The sequence below is a fragment of the Euprymna scolopes genome, chromosome 31 (assembly GCF_053919585.1).
Source record: "Euprymna scolopes isolate OS-2025 chromosome 31, ASM5391958v1, whole genome shotgun sequence".
In the NCBI taxonomy this organism is placed as follows: Eukaryota; Metazoa; Mollusca; class Cephalopoda; order Sepiida; family Sepiolidae; genus Euprymna; species Euprymna scolopes.
The window spans coordinates 67696071-67708833 of record NC_136512.1 but is presented as its reverse complement, the minus strand read 5'-3'; positions in this window follow the sequence as shown (position 1 = coordinate 67708833).

Sequence of the window (12763 nt, the reverse complement as noted above, 5' to 3'; positions counted from 1 at the left end):
CATTACTTGGTGAAAGTGCATCAGGCGTTTAGCTATAAACTAACTTCTTTTCAGAATGAGAAAACAGGGACTGGGTGGATAGACTCCTAGAGCTGAAAAAAACGAATACCACAGTTCCACAGAAGAAAAGGTCATAATGGTCCAGTTTCTGTCTGACTGATTCTCAGGAATGTGTTTTTGCTTGATATGCTAGGCATGAGAAATATTTCTTGTTATCTAATACTTCTGTGACATGACCGAACCGAAGGGCAGTTGGGTTTCCCAAGGGAGGGAGCGAAAATTTTAAATTCACTATAAAAAAACGGGCAAACATAACTCTTTATTAAATATGGTGCACCCAGGCAACAGCAAAAATCCCTGCTGAGAGAAAATCACAAAATAATAAAGGATTGTGTTATATTCATCTTGAGTTTATTCGTCAACAACAATGTCGCTTTAAAGGTTGAGCGAAAACATGCAGTGAACTGATGCAAATAATGTGAATCCATATATTGGAGAATGAATGTTTACACCTTGAGGACAGTAGTCTGACCTAGCCATCACGAGTGTGATCCTAAAGATCTGATAAACAGCTCGCAACCTTTGCAGGTGCGATTGTGTAGGAATTCTAAAAGGTGACCAATCTAGACATGGCAGGAGTGATGCTGTCGTGGTTGATTGGTTGGGGAAAACACCCTACGGTACCCCGCTCTGCACTATATAATCATGAACAGAGCCGAAAAGAGTCAGTCAGAGAGTAAGGGGGAGACAGTCAGTCAGTGATTCAATTGAGAGTGATCGTTTCCCCCCCCCCTCTCCATGACGCCCTGTATTACTAATACCGCACTACCAAGAAAGAAAGAAAGAAGAAGGGAAGGCCTAAAGACTAATTGTTGACTATATGAACTCAATATTTGTGAACTGTAAGAACATTGTACATATATATATATCTTTTTGTTTGAAAATTAATCAGTAGAATAGAAGAAGCTGAGTTTGTTTTCTTTCCTCTGTGCATTGAGTTGCCTTCCTACCAGAAGGCAAATTGTGAATTACTATTTCTTTTTCCTTAGCGGGCGACCAACCAGCGAGATGACGGCATATCAACCCTGATGTGAGAGAAACTAATAAGCACCAGCCATGAATGAAAGACTGACCAGTGCAACCAATGGGTCCTACTGATCATTGTCGATCAGAATAGTGACTCGGACGTGTTGTGGACCAGGATATAAATACCCTAACTCGCTACAAGAAAAAATAATGAAACAAATTGAATGAAGGAGACAAAGAACTCAAATACTGGAATAAAATAAACATGTCGTTTATTTTCTGTTGAGAAATGAAAGTCTTGGGTGCACACGTGTTCATTCGGCCGTTGACGACTATGCGCGTGGAAGGAAAGGGGAATGCAATAGAGAAACGCAAAGTGGCAAGCCAGCCTGTAGAAAGAGAGGGTTAAGCTCAGTAGAGAGTCGTGCACATGTCTGTGTTGATGGACCAAAACGAAGGTGAGATAGAGTGAGAAAGAGTGAGAATGTCAATCCTGTTTGGAGATAGAAAGTGTATAAAGAGTACGTACTGTTTGTTGGCTTTTTGTCCCACATAGTAGCAAGTGGTGTGAGGTAAGTGCATGCGCACGCCTGCCGAAAAGGCATGCTGTCGGTCCGTAGACCAACCAGCTAGGAGGCTGGTCTGAAAGGGCTGGAAACAGCTTGTCTCTTGCTTTTATAGTCGTTTCCAGTGGTCTTTTGCGCATGTGTGGATTTCCTTTGAAAGGGGAAGTGATGTTGTCTATGCGTGCGTGTATGTGCGTACGTTAGCGTGTGTGTGTATGTACGCGAACGTGAATATGTGTACGTATGTGGACGTGGGCGCGTATGTTTGTGTGCATGTATGTATATGACAAGTAATATAGCTTGAGATGTGAACGCATGTTTTTGTGTGAGACTAGAAAAGGCTCGCGCAGACGAGATCAGAGGTCACACTTTCATACGCCATATAGCAATTTTGAGATGCAAATGTGTAAAAGAAAGCTTCAAACTGAAAATTTTCCATACAAAGTTTTAAACTACATAAGAGAATAGAAAATTCCACTAGAAGTTAAAAGTAGAACTAGAGCTAACGTGCACAGAAAGTTGAATCATGGAAGGAAGTCCTAAGTGACACATAGCCAAGAAGAGAGACAGGTCTTTTATCTTTGTTAGGTGAGCTGATTGTGTTTTGCAAAGCTCTGCCTTTATCCTTCCTGCCTCTATGCGATGGAAAGCTTATGTGTAACACTGCAGTATCCTAAGAGAATAAAACCTCAAAAGACATGAAACACTGAGCAACAACGTTGTTGGAGATTCTTTTTTTCTTTTAGATGGATAACAAAGTCCACCTAGGAAAAAATGTTTAAAGGGAAATAACTTGTGTACCTTAAAGTTATCTCCCTTGCCAACAGATACTATGAAGCATAATTGCTCTGCCTACTATTATCTGACCCTGCATTTGACCAGGTAGCAATAAAAAAAGGAAAAAAAAAAACTAATGAAAGATGTTTACCAAAATCAGTTTGGCAACAGACAATTAAACCTTCCTTATCTATATTTCTCTTCGTCTGTTTGGCCATTTCACTTTTTCTCAAAAACTACTGTCTGAAATGTTGTATGCGCCTTTGTTATGATAAAGTGCAGTGAAGTAAGGATTATGATATCCGTTTGATGCATAAGAGATTAATAGAAATTAGTCACTACAATACCACATTTATTCTAGAAATTTTGTCAGAAATTGTTGAATCGATCTGATTGAAATTTTGTATGCACCTTTGTTATGATAAAGTGCGTCGAACTAAGTATTATAGTATTTGTTCGATGCACAGTTCAGCATTAACAGGGATAAATGGAGATTGGTCACCACAATACTAGATTTACTCTCACTTTTTCTCCTGAAACCACTGGACTGATATGACTGAAATTTGGTATGAACCTTTGTTACGATAATGTGCAGCAATTTGATGCACAGTTAAGGATTAATAGGGATTAGTATGTAATACAAACCTGAGCACAAATTTAACCATACTCAACCATCAATTTAGCATAAAACACCCATTCTAGGTCGACAGGCTATAATTTTTACCTGTTTTAAACGACCTTTTAGTTCATAGTTGTAAAATTGTTCATAAATCATTTCATATAATTAATACCTATAGAATCGTTTTCATCCATTTATTTCTTCATATTTATATGTTACCACTTACAAACAATTTAACAACATATCATGGGTGATGAGAAGTAGACATGTAACACGTGCCTTAAGAGAGTAAAACAGGCAAGAGAGAAAGATCGAGATTGTGGCTGCCACATCACCGCTGGAACTTCATAGAGATAAACATTTGTTTCTGTCGATGAAGTGGACTATGGCCAAACCGTGTGGAATAGAAAACAACTTAGGGTATGTTACAGCAAGATTAGTTTCAAACAATTAAAAGAGAATAAAGCGGTAGAATGAAATAAAAGAAATCCGCATTGCGACGAACTCAGGTTTATATCAAGAATTCTTTGGCCTTTTTCTTGTTAGGCATTTTCCTCTTTGATCGATAACATTGAGAATAGTTAGTTCCTTTCTGAGAGGAATGGCCAGGAAATTATGCACTTAGATAACATCGTTTTATGCTTTTCTTTATTCTAGACATTTTGGAAAGTGCCATGGCCTGTTATTGATGCGATATGGTAAGTTGTTCATCTTACTGCCTGTCGGATGAATGAAAGCAATTACAAAAGAGAGAAGGAGACGGCACTAAATGTTTGGCAGGCAATGAATAGATATGGAGAATGTTTTGGCAGGTGATTAGAAATTGCAATCCTTGGAAGTGTTAGCATGAAGACTCGCGCAGACTGAAGAACACCTCTATTATGCCTCTTTGTGTGATACCATGTGACTCTACTGAAAAATCACCGTCCCCAAATGTTGTGTGTTCTGTGGCTTTGTTCTCCATTCTTCATCATTCTGGTTCTGGCCGTGTCGTCTTGTTCACACTGGCAACCGTTGATGGGAATGCACTGATCCACAAGTATAAAAATAAAATAAAACAAAATCCAGTAACAAAAAAGAAAACACAGACTCCAATATTTTACATCTATGGTTGGACCTTGAGTGTGTGTGTGTCTTCATCAACCCTCTTACACACTAATCCACATGTATGTTTGATCGAGGGCATGTCAGTCACTTGCCGTCAGTTCATCTCCTCATCTCCCCCAGGGACCTCCAAGTGACCACCTGCCCTAGGCTGTATCCAAAATCCAACTGCCTACCTCGGAGTTCAAGCCTCAACTAAGTGTCCAACTGACCCCCCCCTCCTCTCAGTCAAGTGTCAATTCTATTGTTCTCTTGATTCACAGTAACCCTCCCCCAAAATACCTAAATGCGCATTGTTTGTTCTCTACCTATCGGTCACCCGTCACACCTTGAATTTAAATCTACCTTTACTCCTCTTTGTCTATGTTAAGAACAAATTTCTGCCCATTGTCTACTTATAAATCTATTTCTTACTTAATTTGTTTTCCTACTTCCTTCCTTAATGGCCACAGGTCAACCATAGTATCACATTTGGACATTTCTCATTTTATTCCCAGTTCAGCTTCCAATAAAATGTTTTTCTTATATATATATATATATATATATATATATATATATATATATATACAAGGGACATTCCAAAAGCAATGTCTTCTATCTTTATTCCGCCCGAATGGATCAGAGGGGATTGCAAATTGCATTGTCATAATAGCTGAACTTATGCATTCGTGACCTGAAAGTTTCATCTCTCTGTTGCGGATATTGACGGTGTGAAACTCTAAGAAAGCACCCTCTGTCATGGACGTGCTTCAGAAGCAGAGATACGTCATTGAATTCCTCAATGCAGAAAAAATTGGACTGATCAACATTCATTGGAGCCTGTTGAACGTTTATGAAGCGATGGAACTGATGTCAGTACAGTTAGGAGATGGGTTTGTCGATTTCATAGTGGCAACAGAGATGTAAGTGACAAAGCACGGTCGAGACGCCAATGCATAGCCACCACTCCACATTGCTGGCAAAAGTACATTGAAAATGGTGGTAACTATGTAGAAAAATAAATTCTGGAACACAAAATGTCGCCCATTTTAATGATACCGCTCTCGTCTTTTTTTATAGGTAAAAATAGGAGGCCTTACTCTTGGAACGACTCTCATATTTTTATTTGTAATAATATATATTAACATTGAACACATACACACAAAAATGATAAACTAGAATGCCTTATAAATTGAATGAGAACGATTACCAGAGAGAGAGAGAGAGAGAGAGAGAGAGAGAGAGAGAGAGAGAGAGAGAGAGAGAGAGAGAGACAGACAGACAGACAGACAGACAGACAGAGAAAGAGAGAGAGAGATAGATAGAGAGAGAGACAGAGAGAGACAGACAGACAGACAGAGACAGAGACAGAGATAGAGACACAGAGACAGACAGACAAAGAAAAAGAGAAAGAGAGAGAACACTAAATGCTTGGCAGACAATAAATATGTAGAAAGTTTTGGCAGGTGATTAGTAATTCTTGGAGCTGTCAGCGTGAAGATTCTCATGTCAGATGCAAGATTGGTAAAGTTTTCGATCTGAGAGATAAACTCATTTTGTGAGAGTTTGACATCTTTGAGGTGGGGTTCTGACTTAAACATCATTATAAGAAGCCCTGCTGATCTGTCTCTGATGTTTAGTTTTTCAAACATTTTTAACATTTTTGTCTGTTTGTCATGCTAAAGTTTTAAATAGCATTTTCGTCTGATCATTTATAATATATCTTTGGTTGTCTGTCATTCTTAGATTTTCAATAACATCTTTGTCTGTTATGCTAAACTTTGAAATAGCACTTTTGGTTGTCTGTCATTCTGAAGTTTGAAATAGTATTTTCGTCTGTCTGTCATGCTGAAGTTTGAAATAGCCTTCTCGTCTGTTTGATATGCTAAAATTTAAAATAGTATTTTCGTTTATCTGTAATGCTAAAGTTTGAAACAACCTTTCCGTTCATCAGTCATGCTAAAGTTTGAAATAGCCTTTTCGTCTATCTGACATACTAAAGTTCGAAATGGCAGTTTTTGTTTGTCTGTCATATCAAAGTTTGAAATTATATTTTCGTAGCATGTTTATCTGCCTCTCATGCTTATGTTTAAAATAAATGTTCATCCATCTGTTATGCTGGAATTTGAAATAACATCGTTCTCTGTTTGTCATGTTAAGGCTTATAATAACATTTTTAGATGTCTGTTATACTGAAGTATTACATAATATTTTCGTCCATCTGTCATTCTTAAGTTTAGAAATACTACCTCCGGTCGGAAATAGTTGGTGCAGAATTAAAACTGTCCACGTTTTAGGTTTTGCCACACACCATTTCAATGTTTTAGGGGGTAACCGGTAGTACTTTAGAGCATGCTTAATTGAAAAAGAACAGTTTTCGTTCTAAAAGTCATTTAGAGTTTAATCTATGCACATTACTTTGTTGCCTGTTATATAATCTATTTTTAAAAATACTCGCAGTAGCTATATAAATATGGAAAATGTAGTTGATGCCAATGTGGAAGGTAAAAACAGAAGTGATAAGAGAGAATTGACAAATTCAAGACAAACAGCAATTCTGCAAGCGTTGCTACAAAGGTCTAAAGGGCGCATCCTAGAACGAGGTGCAATCAAAGATGTTGCCACAAAATTCAGTATAGGAAGAAATACTGTCGGCAGAATTCGGTCACGAGCACTAGACAGTTTGTCCGATATATCAGTGCCAATGGATTCTTTGAGCCGTAAGTTTCTCTGTGGCTGAAAAAAGAAGGACTATAGTTCACAGTTGGCAAAAATAAACACCATTCCGTTGAGGAAAAGAACCACTTTGATATCTACTTCTCAAGCATGTGGAATACCTAAGACAACGTTGATAGCAAGGATGAAAGATAGCGAAATTTGGGCACATTCAAATGCTGTAAAACCGCTTCTCACGATACAAAACATGAAATGTCGCGTTGATTTTTGCCGTTCACAGTTGGATTTAAATTGAGGAACTTTTAGAGAAATGTTTGATGTCATACATATTGATGAGAGATGGTTTTACATGACGCAAAATGCAAGGAAATTTTATTTGGGCAAAGATGAACATAACCCTTTAAGAACCACTAAAAGCAAGCGTTTCATTACAAAGGTAATGTTTCTTGCTGCCATGCCTCGATCCCATTGGGATCCCCATCGCAAATGTTACTTTAACGGGAAGATTGGAATTTGGCTATTTGTCAAACAAGAGGCGGCTACACGTAACGGTAGAAACAGGCCTGCTGGAACAATGGTAACTAAAGTCTTGGATACAATCACGAAAATTCAGATTTGCGAATTCCTTGTTGAAAAGGTCCTTGTTTCCACACGGAACACATGGCCAAGTGGATCCATTGCACAATGAATCATAATTCAACAAGATGATGCTAAGCCACACGTACATCCTACGGACTCGGTGTTCAAACAAGAATCAGAGAGATTAGGGCTGAAGATTGACCTGGTTTACCAGCCTGCAAACAGTCCAGATCTGAATGTGCTTGACCTAGGTTACTTCAATACAATCCAATCCATTCAACACCAAAAGGCTCCAAAGAATATTGATTTATTAATTGAAGCAGTTGAAACTAGCTTTCAAGAATTAGAAAAATCAAAGTTGAACAACATTTTCCTGACATTGCAGGAGACAATGGAACAAATAATTTTGGCTGATGGTGGCAACAATTACAGGCTTCAGCATATGTCAAAAGCACAGCTAGAAAGAAAAGGAAAACTTCCCACTTCAATTTTGATATCAGAAGAATTGAAAAGTAAATTAACACAATTGAATAAATAGTTAGATGTTTTAGCTTTTTGCATTATATTTTTGTATATTTATTTAATCATACATTGCAAAAATGTACGTACAATTAATTGTCAATTTAATTAAGTATAATTATTTGGTTAACCTGTATTTCCTTTCAAAAGTACTGCCTTATAAAACTTGAAACTTATATGCACCAACTATTTCCGACTGGAGGTAGTAGCATTTTTGTCTGCATAACATGCTAAAGTTTGAAATAGCACATTTGTTTGTCTGTTATGCTGAAGTTTGAAATAGCATTTTCATTTGTCTGTCATGTTAAAATTTGAAATAGTATTTTTGTCCGTTTGTCATGCTAAAGTTTAAAATAGCTCTATCATCTGTCTGTCATGCTGAAAGTATAAATAGCCTTTTCGTCTATCAGTCATGCTAAAGTTTGAAATAGCATTTTCGTTTCAGTGACATGCTAAAGTTGAAAATAGTATCTTCGTGTGTCTGTCATGCTAAAGTTTGAAATGGCCTTTTCATCTGTCATGCTAAAGTTTGAAATAGTATTTTCGTCTGTCTGACATGCTAAAGTTTTAAATAGCATTTTCGTTTGTTTGACCTGCTAAAGGTTGAAATAACATTTTCGGCTGTCTTAAGTTTTAAATAGAATTCTTGTCTGTCTGCTGACATATTAAAGTTTGAAATAATATTTTCGTTTGTCTGTCATGCTAAAGGTTGAGATAGCATTTTTGTCTGTCTGACGTACTTCAGTTTGACATAGTATTTTCGTTTGTCTGTCATGCTAAAGTTTCAAATAGTATATCCGCCTGTCTGACATGCTAAAATTTCAAATAGTACTTTTGTCTGTCTGTCATACTAAAGTTTTAAATGGCATTTTCGCCTGTCTGACATGTTAAAGTTTGTAATAGTATTATCGTTTGACTGCCATGTTAAAGTTTTAAAGAGCACTTTCGGTTGTATGTTATACTGAAGTAAGAAATAGTATTATTGGTTGTCTGTCATGCTGCAGTTTAAAATAGCATTTTAGTCTTTCTATCTGTAATTCTTAAGTTTTAAATAACGTCTGCAGTTTTATATGGATTTTTTTGTTTGTCTGTCATGCTTTTGTTTTAAATAATATGGTTCGCTCATCTTTCATTCTGAAATTTCAAATAACATCTTTCTATGTCTGTCATGTTAAGGTTTATAATAACATTTTTGGTTGTCTGTTATACAAAAATATTAAATTATATTATCGCCCGTTTATCATTATTTATTTTAGAATAGCATTTTCTTCTGTATGTCATGCTGAAATTTTAAATAGTTTTTTTTGTCGGTCTGACCTGCTAGAGTTTGAAATAGTATTTTTGATTGTGTATCATGCTAAAATTTGAAATAGCATTTTTTTTTCTGTCTGACATGCTAAAATTTTAAATAATATTTTCGTTTGTCTGTCATACTAAAGTTTGAAATAGTATTTTCATTTGTCTGTCAAGCTGAATTTTGAAATAGCCTATTCGTCTGTCTGTTATGCTAAAGTTTGAAATGGCTTTTACATCTGTCTGACATGCTGAAGTTTAAAATAGCCCTTTCGTTTATATGTCATGATAAAATTTTAAATAGCCTTTTCGTCTGTCTGACATGCTAAAGTTTGAAATAGCATTTTCGTTTGACTGTCATATTAAAGTTTGAAATAGTATTTTCGTTTGTCTGACATGCTAAAGTTTGAAATAGCCTTTTCGGTCAGTCTGCTATGTTCAGGTTTGAAATAAAATTTTCGTCTGTCTGATATGCTAAAGTTTGAAAAAGCATTTTCGTCTGTCTGACATGCTAAAGTTTGAAATATTATTTTCGTTTTTCTGTCATGTTAAAGTTTAAAATAGTATTTTCGTCAGTTTGTCATTTTAAATTGTTCAATAGTATTTTCGTCTGCTATGTTAAAGTTTGAAATAGCATTTTCGTCTGTCTGACATTTTAAAGTCTGAAATAGTATTTTCATTTGTCTGCCATGTTAATGTTTGAAATAGCCTTTTCTGTCAGACTGTCATGTTAAAGTTTGTAATAGCATTTTCGTCTGGCTGTCATGTAAAAGTCTTAAATAGCATTTTTCGTTTGTCTGTAATGCTAAAATCTGAAAACATTTCCACTCATCTCTCATTCCTTAGTTGTAAATCAGATTTTACTATTTCATTTTTATGTCTGATTAATTTTATTTTTTACCTGTTTACCATGGTTACCATTTTCTTTTCTTATCATTTAACTATTACACTATCTCTGAGTTATCCGTCCGTTTAAGGTTATCTATTAATACAAGATAGTACTGCTATGTCTAGTGGTCATCATAATGGCAATTGATCCATGGCGTGTCCATCCTTTTAAAATTATACAATGAAAATACGTTCATGGCCGGCTAAGCACCAGTGCCGATTATTTCTAGCTTGGTCTTGTATTTTTTAAGTCTGTCCAAACGCTGTATAAAGTGGCCAAGAGATGGAATCGTGGATGGACAGACAATAAGAGTACTTAATCACCTGTGACATATGATGGATGGAGGAGAACGGTCTGCGGCACGAAAAAAGACATCTTTCATATTATGAAGCGATCCTTGTAATATCGGCCATAGTCAGTTCTCTTTGTGTAAGATAGCTCCTTTCATGTATCTCTATTTATATAAAGTTAAATATTTATTCACTCCTAAAATAATTAACCGATCATTATAAATTTTGGAACATGTCTACTAGGTGTAAGGGTGGATAATGTGAGCTATGTTTAGTATCCCCAGCTAACCTGACAAGCAGTAAAATCCCACCTCTTCACTATAGAAGTCTCTAGATGCTTGAGAACCTTCTACTCTGATAGTTTCTTCCCTCAAAAGCCACTATGCGTCCATAGATAGAGTATTGTCACCGCATCTGGGCCAGTGAATCTACCACTAATGTCTCCTATTTAGACAAGGTTCAAAAAAGATCTTAGAGGTTCCATATTGTTAACCAAGCTTCAATCCCTATCCCATCTCCACAATGTTGCATCCCTGTGCTTGTTTTATAAATACTTTAACGGAATGTGTTTCGACAAACTTTTAGCACGTGCTCATCTGTTACATGATAAGGGCTGTCCCCTTTTCATGTAAGTATAAAAATAGAGAGATTTAGTTAAAATGAAAATGAAATAGAATAGACGAAATTCGAACCTCGTAAATTAGGTTTAGAAATGGATTACGAGAGAGAATTAGAAAATGGAATGTAAAACAAACCATTGTTAAGCTTAGAGATAAAATAGTTTTAAGAAAAGAATGTGCATTGTCAATTCTGTTATGAAAATTCAATTGAAAGAATGCAACTACAAGATAATTTAATAAACATGTTTTTAACATATTGGAAATATAGGTTACTGGGAATATAGGTTAAAATTCCTTTTGTAAACAAAGGAAAAAGTTTTGGACACGCATTTCCAGAACACGTGAAAGAAGACACATATTTTAACATGTGTATGACGTCATGGAAAATGGGAAGTTCTCGATATAGTTAGAAACTTTAGAGTTAAGCAAGGAGAAACTGAGAGGGAGTTTGAGGACGACAGATGATAGTCTGCAGTTGGGATTCGAATGTCTAGAAGCGAGACGGTCACTTTTGAAAATTAGAATGTGAAGCTTTGAATTCTTGATGATGAAAACCACAACCGGTCGGGAGAAGAAATAAACCCATCATGTGCTTTTATAAACGTCGTCTTTGTGTTGTAATTCTACCAAAAGGTAAAGTGAAAATTGTCATTATATGTCTTGTATATCATGTGTTGTAAAATTTCTTTACATACACATCTTACATACACAATATGAACACTAAGACTGTCTCAACACTATCTCCTCACTCAAAGAGCTTCTACAACTTTTTATAAATATGAATCTCTTTATAACACGAACAATCTCTCTTACAACATCTCTCTCTAAGATTCTAAGACACAACAACAAACTCTTAATAAGACTCACTATTAAAAAGTCCTAACAACATGCACTTATAATAATAACAAACAACAATAATAATAATAATGAAAAACCATTATATAACACATCAACATAAATACCTCTAACCTGACAAGCAGCAAAATCCAACCTCCTCACTGTGGAAGTCCTTACATGCTAGAAAGCCTTCTATTCTAATAGTTTGTTTTCTTCGAACTGCCAAATTTTGGAATTCCCTCCCTGTTTCTTGTTTCCCTGACTGTACTAACGAAATTTGAATGTAATTTAAACAAGCATCTCGATTGTGTCTGACCTGGAGAAGAGGTGAATAAAATATAAATATATATAATGAGTTTATTCCTGAAGGCACATTATTGATAGAGAGAAGATCGACCGCATATCACATAACTAGGTTGAACATATAGTGACAATGGACAAATGATTTTTGTCACTTTGGTGATAAAACCGAAATGGCGGGAGGGTGGGGGGGGGCTTGTGAGTCTTTACTTTACTTTACGATGTGTTACCATGTGACTAAATCAACCAATAGATAACCATTCTGTCATCACATGATCTCGGTCTCTACCTATTAAAAAAAAAATCAATCTCAAGGGATAGATTTTTCATGGCCGTTAAAGGTTTCCCAATCTTACTGTAATGTTATAGAAGTGGTTTTCATTTCGATCTTCCTCTCATCGACCCCATCAAATTGCCAAACAAATAAAAGAAATACTTTGAACTCACTTTTTTTTTAGAGAAATTTTTATTTTCTGTCTGTGCTGCCTATTATACATAACACATTTTGACAGAGCTGTCACAAGCTAGCAGGGAATCATTGTCGTCGGCTCTTTTTCTCCTGCTGTTCATGTCATCACGTCTTTCCCACTCCACTCTCTCTGTCTTCTTGCTGCTGCTGCTATCTCCATGTGACGTCATCAGTCCTGCTACCTCCTACTGCTCCTCTCTATTTCACTGCAGCTACTACT